The sequence below is a fragment of the Aphis gossypii genome, chromosome 3 (assembly GCF_020184175.1).
Source record: "Aphis gossypii isolate Hap1 chromosome 3, ASM2018417v2, whole genome shotgun sequence".
Classification (NCBI taxonomy): Eukaryota; Metazoa; Arthropoda; class Insecta; order Hemiptera; family Aphididae; genus Aphis; species Aphis gossypii.
This window is the reverse complement of record NC_065532.1, coordinates 9,771,383-9,787,514: the sequence shown is the minus strand read 5'-3', so window position 1 is coordinate 9,787,514 and position 16,132 is coordinate 9,771,383. Positions and strand designations below refer to the sequence as shown.

At 30.3% G+C, this 16,132-nt stretch overlaps 1 protein-coding gene and 1 long non-coding RNA gene across 4 annotated transcripts in view; one reads left to right on the top strand and one right to left on the bottom strand.

The window, feature by feature from the left end:
• The window catches only part of LOC114129669 (eye-specific diacylglycerol kinase-like), a 161,587-nt gene that overhangs the window by 80,098 nt on the left and 65,357 nt on the right, over positions 1-16,132 (top strand). The window lies entirely within an intron of this gene.
• LOC126550665 (uncharacterized) overlaps positions 14,904-16,132 on the bottom strand; it is a 35,864-nt gene continuing 34,635 nt past the window's right edge. The window contains exon 5 of the long non-coding RNA XR_007604743.1: positions 14,904-15,100. This is a non-coding gene — a long non-coding RNA (uncharacterized LOC126550665). The remainder of the gene's footprint in view (positions 15,101-16,132) is intronic.

Sequence of the window (16,132 nt, the reverse complement as noted above, 5' to 3'; positions counted from 1 at the left end):
GCCTGAAAGGACTTTTTTTAAAATTTTATATGATTATACTTTATTTCATCGAATACTTTTTTAATAAATTCGTTGATTGATGTGTTAATACTATATCCATCGTAACCTCTTTTAAATTAAAAAAATGTAATTAAAATAAAATAAACGTAGAAAATCGTTATACTATCGAAGAATGAACATAAGTGAGCAACTAAATTTAAATTAAATTTAAAAAAAAAAATCATGAATCCCATGTATAAATATAGGTACTATGGATACTTGTGACTTGTAATACTCAAAATGAACATGACTTAAGAGTATGATCCACCTTCGTGTATTTTCTCCGTCTTACAAGCCGTGTTTAATATAAAACATCATATTTTATGTTCAGTAGTTCTCGTTTAGTATAGTTAGTTTTAATATTAGAGTAAGTTAAGTACACACTATACATTGTTTAACATGAAGGTAACAACATTTTTTATGGTTTGCTGACAATGTTGATATTATACTTTCGAAGACAGTTATGAACATTTTTAAATTGTAATATTTTACATGCGTATAACTTTCGTCAAAACCTAAACATCGAAATCCACTTACAATCAACCTTAGAAAATCTTGTTGCTTTTAAGTTTAATAATGTGTACCTAACTTACTCTCTAATATTACAACTAACTAAGTCAAACGAGAACTACTGAACATAATATACATTTATCATGTTACGCAAACTTGTTAGATGAAGACAATACATCACTAAGTATAAGATATGTTTTTAAATAGGAAATAACTGCGAGTTTTGTACAGACTATAGTCTAAACCCCAACAACTCGGTACTGCGACTTTATAAACGTCCAACTTGTTCTAAACAAATATGTTATAATATAACCATGGTGTAATGTAATCAAATACGTGCTATGGTATTTAACTTTTAGTGACCATATAAATACGCAGTAATTTCTTGTTTATACGTTATTGTTATGTTAAACGGTCCAAAATTGTTGTTTCGCAATTCCACCTAGTCCTCCGTAATCGTTTTCCTTTCCCTGAATAGCCCTCAAAGCGTACTCGTGCGTTTCGAAACTTAAGAAAACATTTCTACTTCAGTACAAATATTTACGAGTCTCTGTACTTTGTCTCACTCCCCCCCCCCCAAACGCGCCTATTATGTGCATTGCAAAACTTAATTATCAAATGAGTCTTGCTCTCGAATAATTAATCTAAGTCTTAATTTAATTCTTATTTGAGTATAATAACATAATATTATGTATACTCAGCACGACTCGAGTACAAGTTAAGATATTTAAAACAGTAGGAGCAGCGGTAAAAAAATTATTTTTATGTAATAAAATATATAAGTATATAAATAAACGGTTATTGTTTGATTGCTCGTCGGGCAAGGATCGGAAAAATACATAATAGCATTATTTACATAGGGCAGATGCGTTACATGAATGTACTTTTTTTTAAGATATACGGCAATAGCCAAGTTTTAAAATTGCATTTCACGGTTTTATTTATCGCGGGAAGTTAATATTGAATACGTTTTAAATAAATAAACGTTCAACAGTCGTACGTTATAACGCAATTACGTCTGTTCGAACACTTTAAAACGCGCTACATTTCAAGATTGGGTAAACTATGGTAAACACCTTTACTTATTTTTAAGCGTTAGACTAAACAAAGCTGGGCGACCAAATGTAAAGGTTTAATCGAGCGATGTCGGCGGTCATTTATTTCTGGACGACCGCAAAGATCAAAACGCACTATATACCCGCCACAATATAATGCATTCAAATCGACTTGGGTGAAATCAACTAAACTGTAAGTCGTTATAAAATACTCTGGAATAATAATAATAATCTCTACAACATGATATTAGAATGTCCACATGAGGAAACTGTAATTTTTTTTCCAAATCCAAACTTCGTTGTACACTACTTCACATTTTTTATACGGAAGATATCGAAGAATATACTATTTTCATCTCGAATTATTCAATATTTTTTTTTTGTTTTGCAGCTATTCGTTAAAGTATTTGACCATATAGGTTAACTAACACAGTGAACTAATTTGCAATCGAGTTAAATTTTATTTTTGAACGCTTTATCTTTAATTATAGTATAGATACATCTGTGACGGTTTAAATGTGCGTATTAAATAATATTAAATTTTGTTCCGTAAACAGTTGCTGTCCACGCGAACTTATATGGTATTGTCCTTGTTATGCTGTGATAGATATTATTATTAAAGTACGAACAACCAAGTTGTACATAATATAATATCGTTAGGCCTGAATGGTTATTGGTTAGTTGAACAACTTTGGACCAACGATATCAGACATCCACGGCGTGTTGAATACAGTAATATACTATGCGTAATGACGAAGGGCCAGTTTTGTGGTCGTCCGTATAGTCATAATATAATCACAGAGAAAACTAGCACATCGACTCTGTGAAATCGAGATCGCCAAACGGAAGTAAGATAACGCGCGACCGCTGTCGGAAGTCCGCATACTTCCACTACCTGACTCTGCGATACATCAGAGAGAATATTATATTAAAGACAGGCCCGTTGAAATATGGGCTATATTATTATTACTATTGTCTTACTGTATTCGAATGAACGCGCAGCATTTACTGGTAGTCCGGTTCGAGAGTGTTGACGGAGAGGCGAAGGACTAAGAAGGTACGAACATTTCAATCGATAAACTATAACAAGCCAAACCCTTTTACTGAACAATACGCCTTTGTAGTATATGTATTTAATGTATATAAATATGATCTAAATTTGTAACACAGCCAAAAAGCCACACAAAACTGAATATTCGGATTTAGCGGATATAATTTTTAAAACCAATTTGAATTCATCGTTTGTCTTTTGCGTTTTTAATTATTGAACGCGTTATATAGATTTATAAAGTAGTTTTTTCTATACCAATATGTCTTAATGATCAATTTCATTGTCGAAATTCGATTTCGGTCAAGTATTAAGACAGAAATAATAAAATTCACATGACTACGTATCTTCTTTAAATATTTTAATTAATCAATCGGTTAAGCCCGTGCTTCACGTTTTTACTTATCTTTCTTCAATATTTACTTATTATTTTTAACACGCACTGTCAGTTTAATAAAATTAAGTAATTTTCATGAAAAGGAGAGCTTTATAAATTGAAGACGAATTCATTATAATTATAGGTACCTATACCAACATTCATAATAGATTATGTTACGAAAACCATAAAAATAATAAAATCTTAATACCACGTTATTATTAGTTATTTATTTATTATCTATACCGGCTTGAGCTTTAGTACTTTGATACTGTTCGTTTCGCATTATAAATAAATAAACAATGTTAGTAAGTGATTTCACGTTGTCATAACGACGATGCTTTATATCATTATTAAATAAATAAATAATATTTCACCATATATATGATAAAACTGATATTATTACTGTTTCATTTGAGTGTAGACTTATGATATTACTTATATAAAGTTACATCAATGTCACTATTATTAAATTATTTCCTAATATTTACTTGTTAATGCCAGAACCACCGAATTTTCTTCCAATGACACGCCGAGAAAGCGTCATTGTGACACAAAAAACGAGTATACACAGGTGCAAACAAGACCACAGCAATGAACGTTCTTCTCGAGATAACGATAACTATTATAGAGCTTATATATCCTTGTTTACAGGGAGTAATGAAAAATTAATTTCCAGTATTATTTTCTCATGGTTGTTACATCGCTTCTACAAAATTCTCGGGAATTTGTAGTGGTTTAGTAGTTTTACTTCCAGCGGATTCCCTCGACGATTTTTTATTTTTTATTGTAAGACAGCTGTAGATCGTCATTGCACATTCATAATGTTACGGAGTTCATATTTGAGTTAAAATATTCTCGACAAATTTAACAGTGCGAAAGATTCTAACAGCGTCAGCAAAGTTTACTAATTAGACTGGTCATCGTAGACCGTTTTTAAAGAAGGCCGGTTTAGAAAATAAAATAATTAAAAATCATTGAATAGGTTCTGAGATCGAACAATCATTATAAACTATATTGTATTTTAATAATAATTGTTCATATATTTTATATTCACTATTCATATTTTGGTATTTTCAAGGTACATGATACGTACGTTTTCACATAGTGTTTTACGCGTTATATTCATGATAGTAACGATAATGCAACAAAACTCATAATTCCGTTTTCATTTTGAAAATCGCGGACTTTTAAATTTTGTTTTAAAATATTATGTGCGATGTTTTGCACTCTCAGCTTTCATTCTGAGGGAAAACAAATGCTGGAATTCTGAACTTTTTGTTTTGTATACCAACAAAACCTATAAATTGTATATTTTACCAACCGGTGATTAGACCCTACATTACCGTAAGTCATCGTATCGTGTAATTTAAAATTACAAACTAAAATTACGCTCATTTGCTGTAGGTTTCCACCTTTAGAACCCTAAACTATAAAGTAAATAATATATAAAAGCACCTACCAACTGTACTTACGTATAGTAAGTATATTTGAACGATACCTAAGTTTATTAAAGGAAAATTCCAGCGCAACGCGATACACAATTACCAAACTTCGTGAATATTTTAAATACTTTTTTTTTTTTTTTAAGGCAAACAACTAAACTTTAGGTTTCTCTTTCCTATTGGAGTGCCCGTTTTTTATTTATTCGTGTTTTTTTTTGAATTTCTTATTAGCGTTAGTCAATTATGTTGAAAGGTATTTCGAAATTATACTAAAAAACACAATGCGTTGGACAGATGTAAATATTTTATCCGAAAATAATTGCACTGACAGCTGATGGAAATAATTTCTTCGGAACTTAATTATTCACGCGCCTACTATAATAAATATATATATATATCAGTAAGTATAACGATGAAGAGCCTTTTTTGAAACATTTTTTTTTTTCATCGCGTAACAAGTATAACCAACTGGGTGAACACGATGGCGTCGTTTACGTTGGTGGTGGTAGGATAATCGATTAAAACCGCTCATTTATTTTATTGTTTTTACGTAGGAAATAAAATATGTTGTAGAACGATTTTATATTAAACATTATTATAAACCATCACAATGGAATAGATAACATGTAATGCTTATATGTGCCTAACCTAACATTTTCGATTATTTTGATTATTACACTTTAGAACTTTTGAAAAACGTCCATACCAAAGTTCAATGCACACACTTTTTAGGAGACAAATAGCAATCGTCCAATATTTTTCCGAAAGGCTTGACACGGTATTGTCCAAGTGTAGCAAGAAAGCGTTTACTTAATTTCGATTGTTTAGTCATTCTAATCCTAGTGATAACGATGTACGTACATTCACGTGATCTGTAGAAGGTTAGAGTGAGAATAGATATTTCTGAAAATTCCAAACCACCGCAGTAGGCAAACTCCACCTGAGTGACCGTCAAGGGGGTTTCCCGTTGGAAAACCTCGTAAAACCCGCAATTCATTTGCTGTCAATTTATAACAGTATATTCACTCAGAACACGGTTCACGGAGTTCGTTTGGGCGTCACGTCACTGTTAAAAGTGTCAACGTGACACGAATTGAATTTTCGCATATAACACGAGTGGTAGATCAGTGCAACTACAGTGCAATAAATTGATATATATATATATATATATATTATAGTTGTGATAAATCATCGCACGATGGAAGACTTGCACCCGAGTAAAGAGCAGTGGAACCGAATATCGTCAGGAGTTGGACGGAGTTGAAGTCGTAGGTACTCCGTTTGAACGCGTTTGATTTTTCCTCTTTTTTTGTTTTTTTTTCACGGTTAGGTCACTCGAATTTTTTACAGAACCCGTTTCGACCGTTCGGATTTAACGTTGCGACGGCGTGTGACAGCTGCTGTCCTAAGCGCATTATAATATTTTGTACTAGTCGAACGCGTCACAGAGGCTTTTCCCGAACTAGCACACGCGTGTTATGCACGGTACGATTAACCGCAGAAAACGCGTCACCGTTATTGTGGACTCGTCGAGACGTGTGATATGGCAAACATTGTAGGAAAATAATAATATTGCAATATATTATAATATGATATAAATGACGACGTGTACTGCACATTACGCGGTCGGCCACCACGACCAGAACAACGGTGGAAGTGTTCTACTAGGAACCGATCCAAAATCACTGGTCGAAAACGTTTGTGTTGTCTGCAGCTGCACTCAATCCGAGTGTGTCATATCGTGAAGTCACGACGGCGTTTCCTATACGATAACAATATTGTTATAATGATGTTATGTCGAAATCACGTATAATTAAATAGGTGTATCGATATTATTATAGTATAATTTGTACCGCGCACAACGGCCATCCGACTAATTCGGTTCGGTTTTTTCTTCTGATATTACACTGTAAATTAATCATCAATACGGTTTTGGTTTACTAATAATATTAATTTTCACAATGTTCAACATGATATATTTACACTAATTTGATTTGTCAATAGTACCTCGTATAAATGAATTAATTATAACGATAATCAAAACTTTACTCCATTATACTAAACGAAAATTAAATTAATCTCGGACAAAACAATTGGACTATTGTAAAAATATGCGTTTCGTTGAATAATTAATTTAGTTTATAAATTCAGTAATATGAATCTCGCAATTATATTGATGCCTATAGATCAGTTCTAAAGGCGGTGCACTTTTAGCACTATACGATTGATGACGAGTAAATTTTATTAAAAATTTGTTAATTATTTATCATCTTTTGTTTTCAACTAGAATATTTATCATGCAAATTATCTCCAATCTTTATACGAGTATTTTAAAACGCATCTTACTAAAAAACTACGTATGGGACCAGCATAACAATAAGGGACAAAATTAATTTTAAAACTACGATATTTTTATGATTTGCCCTGTAAACGTATATGGATCCATTATTGTGTTCTTGGGATTCCTCGAACATTAACGAATATAAAACATATTTATTATTTAATGCAAAGTGTTTTGGCTGTAAGAAATGTATTATGTTTCGTGGAAAAGTATGCGGCGTTTTCTCTGGCATGATATTAATTTCTAAGCCGCGTACCGTATTACGGCATGCGCAGTGAGATGCACATTGTGTGACCTATTCAAATTAAAATAAATCTCCACTTCAATACCTAAACCCTAAGGTTAAAATCTATTCCTAGAAAATACGACATTTTTCGCAATAAGGCTGCGCCTGAATTATAATCGTTGTATAGCGGCGAACAATGATCATTATTATGTACGTTCGAAAAGAATTTTCACAGCATTTCATCGTGAACTGTACCGTCCGGAGTCTATTTAATGTTATATTTAAAATTATTGCGAGATAATGATTTTTTAATTTCATTTGACGACCAACTGGCAACTATATCGTAGTTGCTTTTCAGGGGGTGTAACTTAATTATGCGAAAAAATAATATCATAATACGACCGCCAAGAAACCTTTGGATTAAAAGAGTGATGGCGAGATCAAAGAACTATATATATTCGCTATTATATTGCACAATAGTTAATTTTCCTTCTCTCTGGTATATAACTGTTAGACGCTGCGTTTTATTAAAACGATTTTCGTCTAAGTTATTCATAGTCTAAATAATGATTATGAAATCCTCCTACACTGCTGTAAACACTATTGCGCACATATACCGAAAATTTGTTAAATTGCTTATTTTCGTCGTTGACATTTCGTGTACTTTGGAAAAGTCGTGGTACGTTTGCGCTAGTTTGAAATATCATATTGCAACCCACAGATAACAACTATTGAAATTACAAATATTTATGAATAATGTATATTAACATTCATATTTTCTGTTGTGCCGATTGGATGGTACGTAACACTAAATTCATCACATAGAATTATTTGGATTTAGGTGTTCATTGCAAAGAAAATAATATCGCCGGGGCTCAACATAAATAAACATAACGATATGGTTTTTGCGTAATAAATAGCGTTGTATATTGTCTGTGTAGTATCAGCTTCTATAGCTATACTTATTAAATTTTACTTAAAAATAAATCATACAAAAGTTTAATATAAAAAACAGCTATTATTTTTTTTTTTTTTTGATGAAAATTTAATTTTAAATAGAAAAATACAATTTCATATTATATTTTTAACATGCATGAATTTGAACAAAATTCATTTCATGTTTGTCGTTTAATAATTACAAAACTACAGGGGTCCAAATCTGTGACAGGTTGCATAGCCCTCTCTCCTTTATAAATCCGGTCCACATCCAGACACATGTCCTGCGTACGAGCATAACACAGTAAAAAGGAATGAGAAATATTTTTACGTGAATATATTTTTTATACTCTTCGTGATACGAGGAAAACTTCATACGGTACGGATGGATGACATTCGTTTTGATTTCGCCAAGATACCGACTACCGATTCGTGGAACACGATATTTGAAGTCGCGGTCAGGATGTAAAATATTGGCCGTGTTTTTAAATTTATTAGTCTCATGTAACCAATTAATTATTGTGTATATAATGGTGTATTGTTAAATGTTACAAATCGTACTCTTCGGCTATTTAATCTTGTCTTAATACATATATACGTATACATTTTTAAATAAAAAAAAAAAACATGCAAAACATTCGAAAATTGAATATAACGATTGTCAAATTTTAATTTTAAAATAAATAAACAAATGACGCTTTTGGGTTCCTACGTCCAACGTCTTTTAATTTTATTGTTAAACATAGTGATGCACAAATTATTTGAGATAATCTAACGTCAGGTTAAAGGACGAAGCCAAAAGACGCATTACCCAAGTATCAAACGATGCGCAAATGTATCACAAAAAATGTCAAAATTAACGAATGAGACGCACAAGATAATATTATATACGGTGAAATGTGACATTCTACTAATTTTTAGTTACAAATTATTATAAATTAATTCATAGTACGGTTAAGACCGTCTGTATATATTTTGGATAAAAAATACCCATGTTCTAGAAGTGTTAACCATTTATCTACGCTCTTGTTGTCTTTCGAATGTGGCAAGTACTATTCGGTCCGTTCATTAGATAGGTTCAGTGAATTTAAGTCAAATACTAAAACTAACCACTTAAAATAGTATTTTTGACAACACTTTGAAATCTTACCGAGGTGAAATATTCTCGAGTGTCATTCCAACCACCGTAATAACTGATATTGTACAACAAACATGTTGTTTGAGCCTCCAGAAATACGTCCAATGAAACTTGTGAATTGTTATAAACATGGTCTACAATGGATAGTGCACTAATATAACGGATTAGAAAAGAATTTAATCAAATATTATTTTCGTAACGATTTTGCCAATTTTTGGTTTTGTCATGCCTACAAGACTTATTGTTGCCAAAACACGGACAGATAGGTAAAGGTATACTTAGCACTATCACAATATGGTAAAATGTATGTCATAAAATACGTATTTCGATTTATTTTTCTCTGAGAAAATTATTAGCTCATTCGGTATCTCTTTTAAATTGCCCTGCGGCAATCTTATTCACGCTTCAGTGCTGAAACAAAGTTTTTTAATATTGTTCGCTGTTTTTTGTTTTGGTATTTACACAATTAAAAGAGTATAAACACTTATTTTGTGCAATAAAGTGACAGCGGTAACTCTGGCTTACTACAGTGGTCAGAAAATATAAAATATAATAATAAACACGGCGATTTATCAAGTGTGTTAAAACGCTCAACCCCACTTTTACTTAATAATTAATTTATTCAAATTCTGATTATTTAAATCTACGAGTATTCTCGAGGGCCCATATTTTCAATTATTTAGATTTTTATATTATTTAAGGGGCGTCACGTAACGAAAACAATTATTTTTTATTCCAAATTAAAACCGACCTTCTTTCCCATTAATTATTGAATAAATGATTATTTTTTAATGTTGATACATCTAAATCAATACTTGAATGAGTAGTTTCTGAGATTTTAATGATATTTTAGTATTTATATTGTATATATTATGGATAATAGTCTTTAAAAGTAGTTGTTTAAAAAAATATAAAACAGATATTGTTATATATTTTTATAAATTATAAACAAGTAAATTGGTCAATATTAATTAGTATCTACTTAAATTTTCAAATCGTCATATCTTTTATGTCTCATTTTATCCAAAATGTATAGTTTTCCTTGCTATACAAAGTTAAATAATTTAGAAATTACTCGTTTAAATTTTAATTCAGGTACACGAACATCTCAAAATAAGTCAATTTTAATAAAAAAAAGATGATTCTCATTAAATATATATAATAAATCTCCCTTTTGTCAATTCATAAATTATATAAAAGTCTTAAAAAATCAATGTATTAAGATATGGTTCTTAAACAAGCGTACTTTAAATATTAAAAACACAGATTTTGAATAAAATTTTAATTATTGAAGGGAAGCACTGTGAGTATGGTTTGTTTGATAAATCAATATGTATTTTTCGATGAACAGAAGTGGTTGGGCCGTCCGTAATTTCCACTTTGTCCCGTAAACACAGCTAGGCAATACATTGTGGTCCGAAAAAGATCGTTGGTTTCATAAAAAATATAATATATAATTTTTTAATATATACTTTTAGTTGACAACGTTACAAGAAATAATATCTTGTACTATAAATTCCATATAAAAATCATCCAATTACATAACATGTGAAATGGATGAGAAATAAATACAAGAAAAACTCGGAAATTGGCCTTCTAAGGGAGTTAAAGGCATTTGACGACACTAGCTGCGGAACGCGTAATCGGACTTATATAATGTTTTAATTCTGTTTTGTCAAATCGAGCGGACCAAAAACAATATTATCTTTTTCAATTAATTGGAAGCCATCGTCAAAGATTCTCTCAAACTCAAATAAATCTACTTTGTTTCGCAATTTAATTACAAATGTATGTACAAAAATAACTATACTGCGATGTAAGCTGGAATAATATTTGTTTTGTTTTTTATTGTAATAAAACATCGAAAAAAGTTTATTTAAGCGATTTATTTTTTATTTTACATAATATATTCAAACTCCCGTTGAGCCGTCTTAAAATAAATTATCTTAAATTCCTTGAAATCGCGTGTTTTTTTTTCAGAAAATATAGAATATAATATAATAAAAGCAAATAATAAATGATTCGTAATTCCGATTGTGTAAAAGTTTGAATCGAAGTGAAATTTTAATAATTTACTGCTAATATAAACATAATTTTCATTATTATTGCGGTTGTCACACGATGACGCGGTCCAGGTAGTGTTTCGTCGGTGACTTATGGCGATGTGACCATATATCATTATTGTGTCACGCCCACCCACTAAATACGCGCGTAAAACGAATATTGATCATTCGTGTGACAAAACGTAATTAATAAGTAATTTGTTTTTATAATTACAATATTCGCGTTCAACGCCGAAATGACACTGCAGAATCCATGAATCGACGACGGATTCATTATGAAAACGCTAACAAATGTGGTGTGACTATAAATCAGTGTCCCTAATTGAAATCGTCAAATTTTCCGCCGTTCAATTTTTAACACAATATATATATATATATACCTATATATATATGATATTATAGCGAATAGTGATGACCAGTGGGAGGAATTATATTGGCAACGTAATTTAATATTTATTTATTCCGTTTCAAATTATATTTAATTCGCTTACACTTATGTACCGAAATTGCCTATACATATCGCCGGCCAACTGATATAAAATAATATAATTATTTTATTACTATTAACATAACATTATCATAAATACCAACGGTAATAATATAATAATGGGAATATTATTATTATTGTTGCAGTTTTTTGGATAAATGGTTTAAACCGATTTTAATGAGCTAATGACTGTAGTGGATTTTTCAATCACTTATGTTTTTGTGCATAATATTTGTATTTAGAATTAAATATTATAACAACTATTTAATCATATTATAATTCTATAAATTAAAAAAAATATTTTTAAATGTGTACATCCGATGAACTCAATATTAAATTTAAAGCTAGTCATATTCTTTTCTACCAAAGGCACTTGTTTCGCGTTGATGTGGAATCAATAAAAAAAATCCTCTACTTTTATTATATATATTCAATACTCGTTGTCTAGACGTGTTCGCTGTTTTTACAATGTCATATCGAATTAATTTGATTACGCAATAATAACATTATTGATTGTAAATTTTGTTGTATACTCGTAAATAACTTACATGCGGATAACTGCAGGAAGTCAGAGTATTGAATGGTGTTTTCGTTTACTTAATTCAACTTATGATGATCATTCGATAAATTAATGCAAACTTTTTTTTTTTTTTCAAAGAACTTCCCATATTACAGCGTTACGTTTAACGGTTTATCATTTTGTGCTGTTACGCACGAAATATACGAATATTGAATTCCACTAGCCCAATATAGATGCATAACATTTATTAGATTCCACGTTGCAAAAAAAGACCCCATCGGATAATTTAATCGGAAGAATTTCGGTACCTGATCTATTTTGTGTAGCATATTTACTTTTAATATATAGTTAATATATACAAAGAAATTTATTTAGAGGTGAACGCTTATTTTCTTCGAAATTACCAATGTTATTAGATACTTTGTTTTACACCGTTTTAATTTATTAAAAAACTTTCACTTTTTTTTTTTTTTTACTATTTTTATTAGTAAAATTTTAAATTTTTTTCGAATAACAAAAAATACATACAATTTTGATTTAACGTTTCGTAGCGCAATATTTTCATACTAGTAATAAATAATAATTAGTTAAAAGTATTTTAAGTTTAGACGAATAGACTGAATTGACACAGTGCAAAAACTTTTGTTTTACTATTCTGTTCATCGTATTAACTTTAAATAAGTTGAACGTATATCTAATTGACTAATCGTGTAAAAACATCAATACTTTATAAATAATAATTATATATAATTGTTTACCTTTAAATGAATCACTTTGTATACCGCATAGCATGCATTTATTATACTCATCCTGGTATAGAGAAAATAAGTAACGTATATTTTCTTGCCATAGAAATTATTTATTATTTAAATCGTTATCGGAATTATTAGCATATTTCATTCGTTTTATATTTCTGATAGTACGCATTCTGTGCATCACTTACAAAGATCTTGTAATACGCGATATGCAAACTGACATTTTTGACCTACCAAATACATGAAATAAGTATGATTAAAACTTAATCACAAAATATTTGAATAATACGAACCTTTATAATGTAATATTTTTAATTATTAGTTTTATTTGTTAACATTTTTTTTTTTTTTTTTTTTTTAATTCATGATAATTATAATTACAAAATTCCGTATTATTATATATATTTATAATAAAAAATAATAATAATTTAAAATGTAAACCCGCACACTATACAAAAATCTTACTAAAATGAACATTAAGTAGTCAAACAGGAACAATGTTTTTTGCAGTCTTTTAGGTGCCGTCAACCGTATAAAATCTTAAGAAGATCGACCGATTGAAGAGAACTCATAATAGGGTAAAAGGATAAACAACGGTCGTTGGTAAATTATAACATCGACGTTCGTATTTTAAATAACCGTTTTTAAAAGGAAACTATTTTCTTAATAAAAAAATTAATATTGTTTCCGAAAACAAAATTGAAACTTGATAGTCAAATTATCGTATGATTGAATAGCACATATAAATCAATATCTACTATATTGTATATTATAATATTCTGTTATTATTTCACGCGTTAAAAATTACTCTACATTATGATCGAATGATCGGCTGGGATGAAATGTATAATGTATACATGTATGTATTTAATATAAATGTCAATATGTATAATAAGTTTTTTTTAACGATTACTGACAACTGTAACAAAACACGTACTGACTGGCACATTTCGTAATGGTGATTTATTATTGAAAATAACTGATAATATTATTTTTTCTGATGTAAAAACCTAAATTTATGATTTAAATATTTATTTTATTCCCGAGACAGAATAATGATTTTCTGGGTTTATTTATACAGATTCTTACGGGAATAAAATATAAAACTACAAGAGATTCGCGCGTCTTGCACGTAGTTGCTATTCGTTTGAAATGTATTTGCTTTAAAGATTTAATATCTAAACAAATAGGCATGGATTTTCTTTATAGAGAGGTAAATTCATTTTTTTTTTTTTAAATATATTCTTGTTTATTAATTTGTTTTTGTCATTCGAGTTCAACGCGAATTTTGAGATACACCAATTAAGTATGAAATCTACGGCTATAGTGTACACTTTTGATAATACATTATTTGTATTATTATTTCATCTGATCGATCGACCTCGAAGAAGTTTTATTTCGTTTAGACGATTATTCTTGTTAAGAAATTTTCATCGTTTTAGATCCACAATATGAATTATATAATTCACAACTGACTTAAAATTAGACGGTGTGCCGCGGTAACGAAAATTTAACAATGGTCCAACGCGGTCGGGTGGTGCACAGAAAATAACATCACGACGTACAAGGCACAGATATGTGAACAAATATAATATTATACGATACAGGGGATTAACATAATATTTGTTATTGTATAATATTATGATGTATAGACGCGAGTAAGACCTAAGGGACGAATGATGACGATATTATATTATCCCGATCCATATATACTGGTATTCCCTGCAGACGACATCTGGAAAGAAACAGTATTTTAACAATTTTGTTTTGTTCGTCGTAAAAATCTAATATCTTCAAATCCGTATACAAACGTTTTTTTTCTTCTCTACTTTATACGACGACGAACATAATAATATTATTATAATAAATCGAACGCTTACAGTGGCCAAAAACTGCTATAAAATGGTAAAAAATATCTACACGGCAACCTTCTATATCTTCCGAATGGAATTTAAACACGAAATAAATGACAATCGATAAAAAAATATTTCTCGGTATAAAGTTTTACGTAGAACTCACAAAAATTTTCGAACTTTGATGTCGAAGTTAATCCACAATGACTTCCAGCTGTTGCAGTTTCTTAAAATTTTTAAACGGTTATAATTATACTGATAAGTAGTCCCGTGTTTGGAAAAGCAATCGCTGTTACAGTACAACAAACCTGAAAATGCATTTCATTAGCACAGATGTTTGAAAACAAGAAACGCAGTCTTTACAATCGAGTTTACCGTTTTTTACTAACTATACGAACGAAAATAAAAAATGCGTTAATACAATTTTATTTTTTCAATTTTAAACTTTTTCAAAATTATCACGTTAATCCAATATTTTTTTGTTTATTCTATTTGCATTATAATTCGTTATTTCTTATATAAATCTAATTCAAACTCCATATTATTGTGATTCCGATCGAATCGCTTAAACTCGTTTTATATTATTATTATTATTATAATACCTACGTATTTATCTAATTTATTATCCACGTTTCACCCTCGCGTCCGCAGTTGTATCGCGTTAACTGCATACGAATAACCACCGCAAAACTCGATACATAAATTAAAGAAAAACTATTTTGTGCACAAACATGCAGTGCACGGACGATAAATTAAAACTTTGGAAAATCTCGAACCGCGCGTACATTATAACGTCGTACCGCGCGCGAACGGACGGGAAACGTAAAAACAAATATACGAAACGAAGCATACGCCGAATGCGCCGCCGATACGATGATTTTCGACGAACGCCAAAGGCAACAGTATATTAATTCGACTCGTCGAACGAACTCAAAAACTCTAACCGGTGTCAGTTTGTTTGTACAATATATTATTATTCCCAACAATATAATATATTGTTGTCGCCCGCCGCCGACACGTCGTTTTAATATAATAAATACTTTATAACGACGTCATCGTGTTACCGTACGATATTATGTAATGATAAAAGTTTGCAATCAACGATATTACAATGTAATATTATGTCACTGATGGAAGAGGGTTGACGGATTCGCAGAACCGCCCGCCGTTATAGTTACACAGTAAATTTCACACAGTCGCGCAGTGCATATAAGCCGCAATCGATGAATATAATATAGACGCGAACAGTGAATAAGTTATTATGGGCCCTCGACAACGTCGTGGTGGACGCCGAACACATTATTAAACTTCAACAAGTAAAACCAAACGTATAGGTACGA